Genomic DNA, 14352 nt, shown 5'->3' with positions numbered 1-14352 from the left:
TAAATGATTTTCAAACTTTTCCATTATTTCCTTCACTGCTAACATGTGTGTTAAAGGAACAGGTCAGGTGAACTACAGGCTACAGAGTGGAGTGCCTCCCGATGAAACACCTATTTGAACTTGCAAGAACCTATCACTCTGCATATCAAAAGCTGATTAGCTGAAAATGGATTTTCCAGTGATTAAAGAGGAAGTAATAAAATGCATTCCTGTCTTCCTCTTTCCATTAGCTCATTTCACATCCTTCATATCCTTTGTATTTGACATGCACCTGTATTTGAATGACATCTTCTTGTAAAATGTCATTTAAAAATATTACTTCCACATTACTGACACCTGGAATACGGATACAATATTGACATGATCACTCTATTGCCATTTACTTTTATGAGATAGCTAGGATTAAGACAATACAACTGAATACGACATTCTCGTTGTCCAAAATCTCCATAAAATCTTTAGCCACGTAAGTAGAAAAAAAGTCTAATTTCAGAGGTGTTTTAGTCCCACCTCTTGGTAAAATCATTACCTTTGAAACTCTGATCTGGTTTATTTAAATGAATAAATATGGAAGAAGCCATCTAATTTCACCTGTCACTTTTTTCCACTATATGGGGTGCTGCTTCGCTGGTTAAAAAAAAAAAAAGAGGTAGAGAAAGAATTCTTTAATATTAAAGCTCACAGATCCTTAGATTTCAAGATAAGCTTGCACCTTGCTTACGTTCAAAGACTGAGACTAAAACCGAAGTGTGTGTTTGTGTCCACTTAGAGTGAGCAGACACGAATGAGGGTTGTAAGTCTATGAACAAATCTGGAAACATGATTTTTGAGCTAAACGCCTGGAGCAATTTTTGAAGCAATCTTCTATAGAAGAGAAGCCTGGATGACTCACAAAATCTAAAAACAATGTGGATATAATAACGTTTCAAACCCTTTCTTGTTTCCATTCTTCTGCCATGCTTACATGTGTTGATTTGCATTTTTTTTTTCTGAAGTACTCAAATTATTTCTTTTAAAAGACTAGAGAGAGGAAAGTTTGTGCTAACCTTAAATAGCACCTTATTATGTGAACATCTGGATATACAGAAATGGACTGCTCTTCACAAAAGCCAGCCACAGTTTTTCAGAAATAGCATGGATGCTTTTCACCTGTTTACTTAATAATCACATTCACTGATATATCCCACACATCTGATGAATGCTGGTACCTGCTGATTGCTCTACATTGTACATTCCTTAAACGACTTATTTTTGTAGGCCTTTTGAAGTATATGTTCCTTTTGGATTACTTGTTTTACTTTTTTCAAACCTTAAAAATAGGAAAGTTATGCATGAAGAGTGAAAATTATTTCTAATTCCACACTGAGAAAACTCTCAATTTACATCAAAATTAATCTTTAAGTTACACCCTTAAAAGCAGAAAAGGAACAATTTTTAACTCCAAGAATTATGTTTTCTAATAGGTACTTTGCCCATGGAGGGCTTATTTTCGTTGACGTTTATGCTGCTGTTGTAAAGCATACACATAAGTGCTGCTGGGTTCTTTTTTTATTCTACTTCATATTATAAACATTTATTTAGGATACTTATTTCATAGTTTACTCTTCAATAGGAAATTTTCCTGCATATTTTTCTTCATCCAGATTCCTTTCTTTACTCATACACATACATGCAAAATAACTATTCAAAATTCTAATCCAACACACTATTTTTTGTGATGTCTTTATGTGATAGTTGATGAAGTTGTCACCTACTTCTTACGTCTAAGAGGGCTTGTATTACATACTTTATGCCCTTAAACATGTCATCCTGGATCACCATGTCTCCATGAGTGAAAAGGAACAGGCATTTTTAATGGACCAGACAATACATCTGAAAACAAAAGCGCTCCTTCCTCAGCATCCTTACAAGAGGGCATCCTTCTCAAATGTCTCAATTAGGTACAAATGGACTGTTCCACAAATTCTTGAACAACAACTACTTGCTGCTCTTTTTTTTCCCCGCCCTCTGCATGGTACTTTCTCCTAGACTTCTTACGCATGTCATTATTCATTTTTTAGCCTTCACCTTCTATTCAAAACATAAATAATTTTTTTACCTACACGTCTCAAATCAGCTATCACATCTTTGAGTGATTACTTATACCAATATATGAATAGGAAATACGTTTATAAGCAAAAAAGCTATAACACACATTCCCAGTTTTCTTCAATATTTATAACTTGGTACAAAAAACATGTTTAAAATGATATAAAATATTCCAGTATGTTTTCCACAGCATTGTATGATTTGTTTTAAAGATACTGTCTATTATTTTCTGAGATAGACTGTGCAGAAAATAGGACAGCAGAAAATAGGAAAGTGTTTAGAAAGTTACCTTTCTTACCACTACTTATTGAAACTTAGAATATCCTGTTTGATCCATTACACTTATCAGTAATAGTCTGAATTGTACTATATAATTTATCTTCTCTGAATAGGATTGGAAAAGACAGGCTTTGGTACATCTAAAGCACAAGGCATCTTCTTATCCATTTCCTCAAAATGCCATATAAATTCTTAATTTATATTCCAAAATCTGTGTCAGTTTTCTGTCTTCCCTCTACATGAAACAAATATTACACACTTCTGTCCATAATTTCAGAAAAGAAAAACATTTTGCTTTATCTAATGGAAACTAATATCCCCTGTTTAATTTAAATCTCATCTGTTCAAGTAGGAGTAACTTACCAAGTCACTAAGATCAAATCACCATATCATTTCGCCTTGCAGAAATAACACTAACATGCCGGATCACGTAAACAATTTCTCTTTACCTCACATGAAGGTTGATAAACTAACTATGATGTATGAACTGTGGGGAAAAAAATAAACTGATACACTGATGCTAGTAGAAATTATCTAACAGGACAGAAGTTTTATTAAAACCTTTTTGAACCCAAGTATTCTTCATCTCATACCTTGAAGGAATCAGAATCTATTTGAAGGTTTAAAAATAACAACCACCAAACATTTTACACAGCTTAAAATCTTGATTTTGTTTTCAGATTACATCCTCTGTAAATCTGAGAGTCCATTTTTGTAGCAGCTTTAGCAAAAGCTTGATTTAATTCTATCTACACCTTTCAATGTGATGTCATTGTCCTTTCATTCTGATACACCACAGCCACAACACAATCATATGAAATTGCACTGCATTTTCCAGTTGAAGGCAAACCAGTTACAAAATCAATTCTTAAAGAACCCTCAATGCAAAAAAAGACACAACACAACAGTATGTATATATATACTTAAATAGATTTGCATATATACTCATTTTTATGTACACAGAAAGATAACAATTGTTAGTTCAAGAATGTGTTTGCCAAGAAATATGTCTTCAGTCAGATCCTTTTCTCTCCTTCCAGTGCGCCCAAAGAGAACTTAATTTGGAAGAATTTCTATCACTTGAACACAGTTCTTAGGTAAGACTCACCCAGTCCTTAACGAATTAGGCAAGATGAAAAATTTACTGCAGGCTTGAGGCTATTACTAGTGGAATTTTCTAGTATGTAAGAAACAAATCCTTCTTACTCTCTGGGGAAGAAGAGCCATATTGTTGATGATGATACAGCACTGAGAGCATTATTATTATTTTTTTTTTTTGCAAGGTAGAAAGTACCTTCAGCTGTGTCATTCTGTTCTTGGGAGGAAATCAATGCCCTTTACAGAGCCCTGCACAGTGAATCCAGAGTGGCTGCACAATCAGATACATTGCAACTGCTGCCCTGTAAGGTAAAAGATTTTTGCCATCCTTATCTGATATTCTGTTGCAGGATGAAATGGAGTGCAACTTTTGTGGGACTTTCTGTTTCTGAAAACAGTGCTGCACCAAAATTTCTACATGTAAGCTCTGTATTGGATTTCTAAATAAGTCTTCAGGCACTACACATTGCTTGAAAGAAGGAACAATTTCACATCAGTAAAGCTATATATATATATATGTGACAGCAAGTCGTGAACTCAGGGGAGGATTACCCAAAACAGCCAAGCTAAGGGAATGGCTCACTAGTTCCTTTCACTGATGATTTGCTTCCTGTCCCTCTGCTCAGCCACACAGTTTCATCTCATTTCTCAGGTGACACATTTGGAAGACATTACATATTTCTATGAGCTGATTAATCTCAGGAACCCAGGAGAAGCTGGTTTACTGACTGAGCAAGAGAAGAAGCTTACTGGGTTAGGTTCTTGTTCAGCTGGTAAGCTAGACAGATATACGGAGAGATCTACAGAACATAAAAGATGAGGGGTAGGAAAGCATTCCTGTGGGAAAGCTTCAGGCACACAGAGGGGAAGTTAGGGAGGAAGACACGTTACTCTTTAATGTAAGGAAGCTCTGCAAGCACAGCCAAAACCAAACATGCTCACAAGTTCTAAAATCTTCTAATTGGACAGGCTTGGAAAATAATCTATTTCAAATTTCTGAAATCTTCTATCTGAATCACACACCTCTTCCTTCTCTGAACTCCTTACAACTGTCTCTTTGGCCAGATCACTAAAAGCAATGCTTTTACCTATTGTTAACTGAAAGTGCCACCTTTAAATGTGGAGAGATGACTCAGTACAGAGCCTAGTGATTATTCTTCCTTTGAGGCAAGAATATCATACCTTAATGCTCTAATTCAGCGATGGTGAGAAATCAGAAGTCTAGCAAAAAGCCTCGCTACCTCTAATTCTCCTGCTCAGCCACATAGCTGCCTTCGACCTGCTGTAGAATCATAGAACTAGCCAGGTTGGAAAAGACCTACAAGATCACCCAGTCCAACCATCCACCTACCAACAACAACCCCACTAAACCATGTCTCTCAACTCCACATCTAAATGTTTCTTGAACACCTCCAGGGACGGTGACTCAACCACCTCCCAGGGCAGCCCATTCCAACGCCTGACCACTCTTCCAGAGAAGTAGTGTTTCCTAATGTCCAGCCTAAATCTCCCCGGTGCAACTTGAGGCCATTCCTCCCTCATCCTGTCACTAGTTACAAGAGAAAAGAGGCTGACTCCAAACTCACTACAACCTCCCTTCAGGTAGTTATAGAGAGCAATAAGGTCCCCCCCGAGCCTCCTCTTCTCCAGACTGAACAATCCCAGCTCCCTCAGCCGCTCCTCATAAGGCCTGTGCTCCAGACCCCTCACCAGCTTCGTCGCCCTCCTCTGAACATGCTCCAGGGCCTCAATGTCTTTCTTGCAGTGAGGGGCCCAAAACTGGACACAGTACTCAAGGTGTGGCCTCACCAGTGCTGAGTAAAGAGGGACAATTACTTCCCTACTCCTACTGGCAACACTATTTCTGATACAACCCAGGATGCCATTGGCCTTCTTGACTCCTGGGCACACTGCTGGCTCATGCTCAGCTGAGCATCGACCAATACCCTCAGGTCCATTTCCTCTACACAGTCTTCCAGCCACTCTGCCCCAAGCCTGTAGCACTGCCTGGGGTTGTTGTGGCCAAAGTGCAGGACCCAGCACTTGGTCTTGCTGAACCTCATCCCATTGGCTTCAGCCCAGAGATCCAGCCTGTCCAGATCTCTCTGTAGGGCCTCTCTACCCCCAGGCAGATCGACACTTCCTGCCAGCTTGGTGTCATCTGCAAACTTACTGAGGGTGCTCTCAATGCCCTCATCCAGGTCATCAATAAAGATATTGAAGAGGACAGGCCCCAGCACCGACCACTGGGAACACCACTCATGACTTGTCGCCAGCTGGATTTAACTCCATTCACCACCACTCTCTGGGCCCAACCCTCCAGCCAGCTCCTTACCCAGCACAAAGTGTACCTGTCCAAGCCAAGGACTGCCAGCTTCTCCAGGAGAATTCTGTGGGAGACAGTGTCAAAGGCTTTGCTGAAGTCTAGGTAGTCTTTCAACAGCTTTTCCCTCATCCACCAGATGGGTCACTCGATCATAGGAGATCAGGTTGGTCAAGCAGGACCTGCCCTTCACAAACCCATGCTGGCTGAGCCTGATCCCTTGGTTGTCCTGCAAATGCCATGTGATCTCCCTCAGGACAATCTGCTCCATAACCTTCCCTGGCACCAAGGTCAGGTTGACAGGCCTGTAGTTCCCCAGATCCTCCTTACAACCCTTCTTGTAGATGGGAGTGCTGTGAAGTGTGCCATAGGAATCAAGGACAACAACTTCCCAGTTACTCAAGAAGTCGACATCATATCTATATTAGCTTCAGCACACATTTTACTGTCTTCCTCTTGTGTTCTCAAACATCTAATGACATTAGAGAAAATCTCTGGACTTCAAGGTACTAGAATGCACACTTCTGACAAATTCCCTTGAGAAACGTCTTCTATCATACATCCAACAACTATCACTTGCAGCTCATTTAAAAGGCAGAAATTCTGTTTGGGAACTGATCTCCCTTCAGTTTGACCTTTCCATAAGTTTTATAGTTTATCAAGGACACATCAACAAAGGAACACAGAGACAATTCAAATATTTCTAGGACAGCAAATTAATGGAAAGAAAGATAAAATGGGCAACAGAATTTCTGTTACTTCTGATGGTTGAAATAGAATAGCATGAATCTATCTCAGAACAAGCTTTTTTCCCCTCAAGTCACTCTTCCTGTCCAGGAGTTTTATGCACGGAGTCAAGTACAAACGCTAATATAAATGTCGATTTAACAAATGCTTCAGCTCTGTAAATTTTTTTTAATAATCCCAAAGTCTTCCTATTATGAAGCAGAACTGTATACTCTATGAAGTGCAACTTCTACAAAACTATTACCTATATTGTTAGCTATTTAGAGCTGCATTCCTATACCCTGCTGGTGCTTCACCATCTGGTAACAGCTGAATCAGGCTTTAAAAAAATCATTTACGTCAATTCAGAAATAATGATACTAGTGATACTAGGAACAGTGATATTAGGGCAAAAATCTACATTCTATCTCTACAGATTGACTCATACAGTCTCAGCACTGAAAGCCAACATGTATGATGGTCAAGGCATAAGCACCATTGTCCTCTGTGAAATTTAGATTAAGATATTACAGAGAAACGCAAAGAAGAAGGTTTGAAAGCTGAAAATGAAAGTATATAGGAAAAGAATTTAATTAGGCCCTTTTAGTTCATTAAAGGACTGAAGAATGACTGCAAATGAACTTAGAAGGCTATTGAAATGTGTGCCTCCCGTAAGAATATGACTCCATAACTTTTATTCAGGATTTTTAGAAGAGAAATTCAGCAATAAACTTAAACAGCCTAATTCTACAGTCCAGATACTGCTAATACCAAATATTCATTTCTCCCAACAAGAAACAAACTATAGCTAGACATCAGACACAACATGACTATATGCAAAGGAACAACAAAAAAAGGTCAAAATCTTTATATCCATTTTTAATTGGTGAACTTTCTTTAGGATTACCAGTATGTCTGTCAATTACTTAAAATATCTGCAACTAATTTATTAAATATCATGGAGACACTTAACAACTCCTGTATACGTACTAGAAGAATCCCATCCCTCTCTGAAAATTGCAATCAAAAATAATTTCCAATTAAAATACTTTCTGACAAGAAGAAACTTAATTTAAATTTTAGCTGTAGGACGAAAGGAGAACAAGCAATGTCATGTTTCATTTTCTTCAGCTTGTCACTTCAATTCTCTTTTGAGAAGGACTTATTTTCAGATGATATAATTACAATCCTGAAATGGCAGTTTTAAATATACATGACAGATGTTTATTAAATTGAAATACATTTGGAATAAAATTTACTTTCCCCCTCTTCACTGCAGAAACAAAGGCCAGATTCTAGGGCCTTTGAAACTGAATAATAACAATCTATAGCATTTCCCCCCATTTCAAAGACTCTAATTCTTCTCCCCAACCACCGTTGCCATACATCCCACTTCACCTGCAGCGTACACATTGCCTGGTCTAAGCACACTTCCCAACTTTATACAAGGCAATGTCCCAGTAGAAATGCTATAAAGAGAAATTAAGAGGGTAAGTATTTTCCATACTATGTTGAAAATAACATCATGTCCAGGGCAGGCTGTGGTCCAATATTCTAAAAATTATGAAGTCCGTACTGTCAGGAAACAGCCTAAGTTCATCACATACTATATGTCTTAAAAGAAAAGTCCACATTCATAAAATACCGCTCCACGGTACCATCAACTTACATAGCAGAGTTCATATTTTAGATGGAGTTATCTATTTAAAAATGGAGGTATAATACGACACTAACACTAAAGTGTTTACAAATCACTTTTGAGTGAGCAATATCTTCTCTTAGGAGCGATTTATATTTGGTCCTGAAGGCATCAGCTTATACTTGTTCTGCAGGGAGAAGGATGCTTTATAGATTTCCACTCAAGGAAATTTAGTTTGCCATGAAAAAATAAGTAAACTTCCATTCTACGAGACAGAACACATTGAAGATGTCAAAAGCAAAACGTAAAAAGTAATCAGCAAAACTGAATTATATGCTTAGAAAACAGCATTTTGAGCACTGACAGAATTCAGGCATCTTCCAGCAAGTGGAAAAAAATCATATGGAGATCTTTCATAACCATATCAAAGAAGTACATAACGCACATGAAGACTAACTTTTCTTTGGTAAGGTGATATTTTCTAATTCCACAGCAGTCAACCATATGATTGCATGAGTTCATTTATGCTTTAGGTTTTGAGCTTCTGAAATGTTTCCATGCACATAATAAGAGGTAATGGTGCTTGTGGTTTGTTATTGCTTTTTTTTTTTTAAGCTTTGAATACTTTATGTATTTCAATACTACAAACTAAGGACTATAGGATGCTGATACAGCTACATAGAGAAATACTTCCTAATGTATTACAGAAACTGAAAGAACACAGTGAGAATGATAAACTACTATTTGACTGGCATTTGGGGAAATCAGAAGTAATGACCCACTGATACTACAGGAATTATTTCACAATAACATCACTGGGAAATCTGAATTTGCTAGTGGAAAGAAGGAAGGAGAACATAATCTAGACACAAACCACAGTTAATAACTAGATTCATTTTGGTACTAAATTTTAAGTGTTTTCTTTGTTTGCTCTTGGGAACATGACCATTGTGTAATCTTAATTTCTGGCATTGGGTAATTCCCTCCTGTGCCAAGCTATCAACATAGCTTACAAACAAATATTTTTTTAGTGAATTTACAACAATATGAGGTTTATGAGGTGCTCCAGACAGCACTGAATACATAGGCATGTATTTGACACTGGTCTTGACTAAAGATGGAGCTGTTAATGACTCATTTACTAAGCTTTACTGTATTTTGAGAAAAGAGTATATTGATTTTTGTATTAAAGCACAAAAAGCTTTCTCTCCTGAACCATCTCTGAGGTCTCTGTTGTAGAGTACCAAGTAGTCTGAGCTGCTACTCTGGTATAGCTAGGAAATTACCCCCATAGTGACTATGAAGTAACTCCATTTTCTTTTCAGTGTGAACTCTGCTTGAGCCATGCAGGTTGTAAACTGGTTCATTTCAGATCCCCTCCTTTTTGCTCTCTTAAGAAATAAGCAGTCCAAAAGTACTGATACTTGATGCAAAAATCTGAATTTATGATAGAAAACTTTCTTTAAAAGGATTAACTGCAGTATAGCAAAACCAGCCTAGAAACTAGAAATATTTGCAGAAAAGGAGAGCGTACTGGGATTAACTGATAGACGCTTCTAACTTTGTAGTCATATTCCTTAGCCCGAAGAAAAAATGGAAGACATGGAAAGTGTGGATCTTTCAGATTCCCCTTATCTTTTGGCCCCTCCAATTCTCTCTATTCTGAACTGACACTGATCCAGACATCTACAAAATACATGAAATGATTTTACTAACTGCTGTTGTAGTTGAACTTCAGCCACTGTTGGGCCCTTTGTACTCCTAGAACACGCACCATCGTTTAGCAGGCCTTGGCAGTAATTTACCATTTCTGCGAAGTCTTACTTCTTACCAGTTCTCTTCTCTTAGTCATTTGACACACGGAGACTTTAATATCTAAACATCTATAGAGCTGATATTTGGTGTTTTTTTTTTTTTAAATGAAACTTTAGCCAAATCAGTTACATATGTTAGTTATCAAACTCTATTCAAAATCTATGGTCAGCTGATATCATTCTTTGTGTCACTTTTAGTAAATGCCTTGAAGATAATTTTGATCTTTCTGCAATACATCAGCATCAGAGAACTCATGATATTTCACATCTACAAAAATCAGCAAAAAACAAAAACCCCAAGCCAAAACACGAGACAGCACAGAGAACTCCACATTTGAAAAATCACATTCACACATCTTTACTTTCTGGGCAGAGCCAATAACCTTGCAGTAAAATGGCAATATTACTGACGTGCTTTGGTTTCACTTTTTTTTAAGCAAAATCTGCAGACTCCACGTCATCAGACTACACGTTGAATTAAAGTAAAATCAGATAATAACAATATAGTGAAAGATTTACAGAAATTCTTCCACTACAGATTTATGCAAATCACAATTTTTAAAGAAGATTTTTTCAGAAGTTCTGGCAGTAGGAAACTTTATTATTCTCAACCTGAATGATACCACTTATATTATGACATATAAGTTTTATTTTTATACATCTCTTTTGCACAACCTCTTTCAAAGCCAAATAATAGATGAAATTTTATCATCAAAATGATAACAGGAAACAAACAGAATTATTCTGACACACAGAATGAATTTCTATCCTACTACAGGCATTTAAGACCAAATGCTGGAAAGTTCATCATAAGTTTAACTTTAAATGAGTTTATATCTCAACAACAAGCACTTTCCACCCCTGCCCATTCATGAGCTAGAATTACCACTGGAACCGTTCTTATTTTCTAATAATTAAGATAGAGTAGATTATGGAATAACCTCTGAAAAACTGTCCAAAGATCCGCTGCTTCCCATATTTACAGGCATCAGAAAATATAGTATAAGAAATGCATTAATCAAGAGTAAAGGATGAATACTTTGTTTATCTTGTATTCTAAATGGAAAAGAAATGAGATATTGCCATATCCGTCACTAAAATATCAACCCCCCGTAGAAACTGAAGTCCAGATATATGGAATTGACTGTACTGTAAAACAAGATAAAAGTGTGCAAGTGGGAATTCTGTCAGAGAAGACAAGACAAAAAGATACAATTATTCCAACTCAGAGCCGATATGCTCCAAGGTATACATTTTCCAACAAACCACAATAAAAATGAATATTTTAGAGGTTAATACGAAGATCAAATGTGGAATGCATTTGCTGAAAAGATTAATATCTTTTCATTAAAAATGAGAGTGCACTGTTGGTTCAGCATTTGCATTTAGATCGAGTAAGTAATAAGTATATTGACTGCTTAACACGCATCTCCAAAACGGAAAATTTGGATGAAGGGGGTAGTGTCCATCGGCAGAAGTGGACAAGGTTTTTCTATTATCTGCTGCTCTCCCTTCAGAGAACTTGCACTCTATCAACAAGAACACTTGATTTACTTATCACAGCAGAACTGGATGAACAATTATGCAAGCATTCATTCCTTCATGCATAACGTGTTGGTGAATATGTATCAGTGGACTGCCGTTGACTTGAAAAATTGCTTGCCAATATACATTAACTCATCAATGTATGGACAGGAATGGGTATTTACTAGTTGCTAACACACTTTTTTTGTTGCAATTGTTGTTTAAAGCTTAGAGCTTAGTCTCAGTCAGCTAATACATGATTGCTAGTAATCTACATAAGCATCAGCAGGAAGGACTGGAGTCGCTCCAGTTTCCTTGTTTATGGCATAATGTTATCACAGCTCCATGTTTTCAAGCAATAAAGAGAGGGAAGGATATATATGATACAAATAACAATATCTTGATGCACCAAGACTGTTTCAGAAGTAAAATATACAGAAGCTTACTGAAATGGTGGCATGACTGCACAGACATGCTGATGGCTAGTCTCACTGAAAAATATACATTTTTGTTTAACTGAATCCAGCCCAAAATTTCAAACGATCACAGAACACTTGAATTGGTTTTCTTGAGAAGAGTTGTTTAAAAACATGTCAGAATATGGTCCAGCATGTTGCTGATATTTCAAAATCTTTTTTTTAAAAACTTAAACAGAATGAAGTGCAGCAGTTCCTATCAAAAGCAGAAGCACATTACTCCTCAGACAGAAGAGTAAGTATTTCCCTTAACTGTGGTGTCAGTTTTCTTGTAGTTTTGGAGTCACACAAAATTTATAGAAATCATACAGCTATTTTCCTACTGAGCAGGCACCTGTAACACTGCAAAACAGCATTGTGGGAATGCAGAAAAACTGATTACTGTTCCATAAAGGAAATTTAAGAGCTGATGCTAAAAGAATATAAGTGTTTTCTCCTCCTGTGTATAATCTTTGTTTTTTCTTGCAACTGCAAAGAAGTGTCCGTTTGAAATGGACTGTCCATCCCTAAAGTACAAAACTCAGGACATTTCCTCAAGATTCCTTTAATTTTTAATTTTTTACCCTGTTGTGTTCTATTTAGAGTCATTTAGACCACACACTTTCATAAAGGGCATCCTTCTCCTCAATCTATGGATCAAATGTATTCTCCAATGGATATTTGGAGGTATAATTTGCTCCCTAGCACTCTTCCATCTGTATCTCTGACACATTCAAGGATACTTAACTCCCACAAGAAAAAAGGCACACATTAATCTTCAAAAATGTGTCATTACACGCCTTCTGAAAATGAAAATGAATGTTTTTCGATGAACTAACACAGTTCCAAACCCTGAGAAGCATGCACTTTTGGGAACAATTCTGAATCTCAAAAATTTATAAATGAAAATAAGCTAGAAAATTCAGATCATGTAAATCCTGCACAGCATCGAGCCTTTCTTTGGAGACATGAAGCACTCTCAGCTTCCCTAAGCAGCTGCCAGTAGGAATCAAAAGCACACTGCACCTTGGTGGATGTAATGTGGGATGTCTAGATATGCTTTTTTTTTTTTGGCATAACAGAGGGAACTAGCTTTTCATTTCACACTTTTATACTTGATAAGGATACTATGGAAATAGATCCAATGTTGTGAATCTGTGCTAAATTAAACATCCATTCAAACTTGCTGAGCAATCAAGAACTGTCTCCAAATATTGAAGATGATGGAAAACCCTTATTCATGAAAGCTGAGTCTGGCTGTAAGATCCTAAGATGCATCTTCTTATTTCACAAAGTGTTGATACTGCATCACACCCTACATACCTTCTGAACAATGAAGATAAAATAGCTAAGTAGGAGATCTGACAAGCAACACAAAGAAAAGAGCTGAGAACTCCTTTCTGTTGTAGAAAGAAAACAATCCTAAAAAGAACGAGTGCAATGATTTTCACTCTACAGATTCCTTCTGCTGCCTTATAAGGGAACATCTTCGGTAAAGTGTTTGAAAGAGAGGACACTTATCACACCTGAAGTGTTCCTATCTCCACACACCCAGTTTAGCAGGAAGCCTAATAACTGCAAGTCATAGAACAACAAATTCTGAAGGCCTATAGGAACTTAATAAAATTGTCTTCATTTTAAACCAGTCCTGGGTAGCTAGAAGAACAAACAGACGCAGCCTGAAGTTCACCAGAAACTAGTCCATTTTTCCCCCCCCTTTTTGTTTTAAAAAGCATCTACCTAGAATTCACATTTAATCTTAAAATATTACCAGAAAAAAAGTTTGTTTTTTGTCTCCTTATCTTTATTGTCAGCCCAGATGTTTACTTATCCATGTTGTGATTCTCCCACATATATTTAATCAGATATAAAAACTAAGCTCTCTAGATGCCCAAACTTTGTTTTACTTCATGGTAAAAGCCTTTTTATTCTTTCCACTGAAACAAAAATTTCTGAAGCTCTTTCATGGCAACTGCTCTGAAAATGCTGAAGTGTTTAAAAAATAATATGAACTGTACAGTATGCTCAAAACTTGGAGATGCCAGGCATCAGGCAAATCTCAGTATCTCGTATTGGGTAATAAACCCCATTTCCTGCTTTCCTGGACACACAAACATTAAAGAAACTATAGTTAAAAATCATATTAATACAAAACTTACAAAAAGCACCAAACAACTTCAATGCTGTTGATTTGTCTTAAATGGCATTGAAAGTTGTCCAAAGCATAAGAAAACCTAAGGTTAAAATTATGAGAAGAGATGGAAAAAATGAGCAACTTCAATCAGTATCTTAGCATGCTTTGAACAGTTTATACCAATTTTGATGCATATACTTATGATTAATGCACAACAGTTTTTTTTTGTTTTTTTTTTTTAACCTTCTCTATTGCCCATCCTTGAGAAACTT

General features: G+C 36.8%; 1 protein-coding gene across 8 annotated transcripts in view; it reads right to left on the bottom strand.

Moving 5' to 3' along the window:
* Positions 1-14352, bottom strand: part of CDH13 (cadherin 13) — a 449261-nt gene that overhangs the window by 121947 nt on the left and 312962 nt on the right. The gene's annotated exons all lie outside the window — the stretch shown is intronic.

Source organism: Numida meleagris, chromosome 10 (genome assembly GCF_002078875.1).
Source record: "Numida meleagris isolate 19003 breed g44 Domestic line chromosome 10, NumMel1.0, whole genome shotgun sequence".
NCBI lineage: Eukaryota > Metazoa > Chordata > Aves > Galliformes > Numididae > Numida > Numida meleagris.
This window is presented reverse-complemented; position numbering and strand designations above follow the sequence as displayed.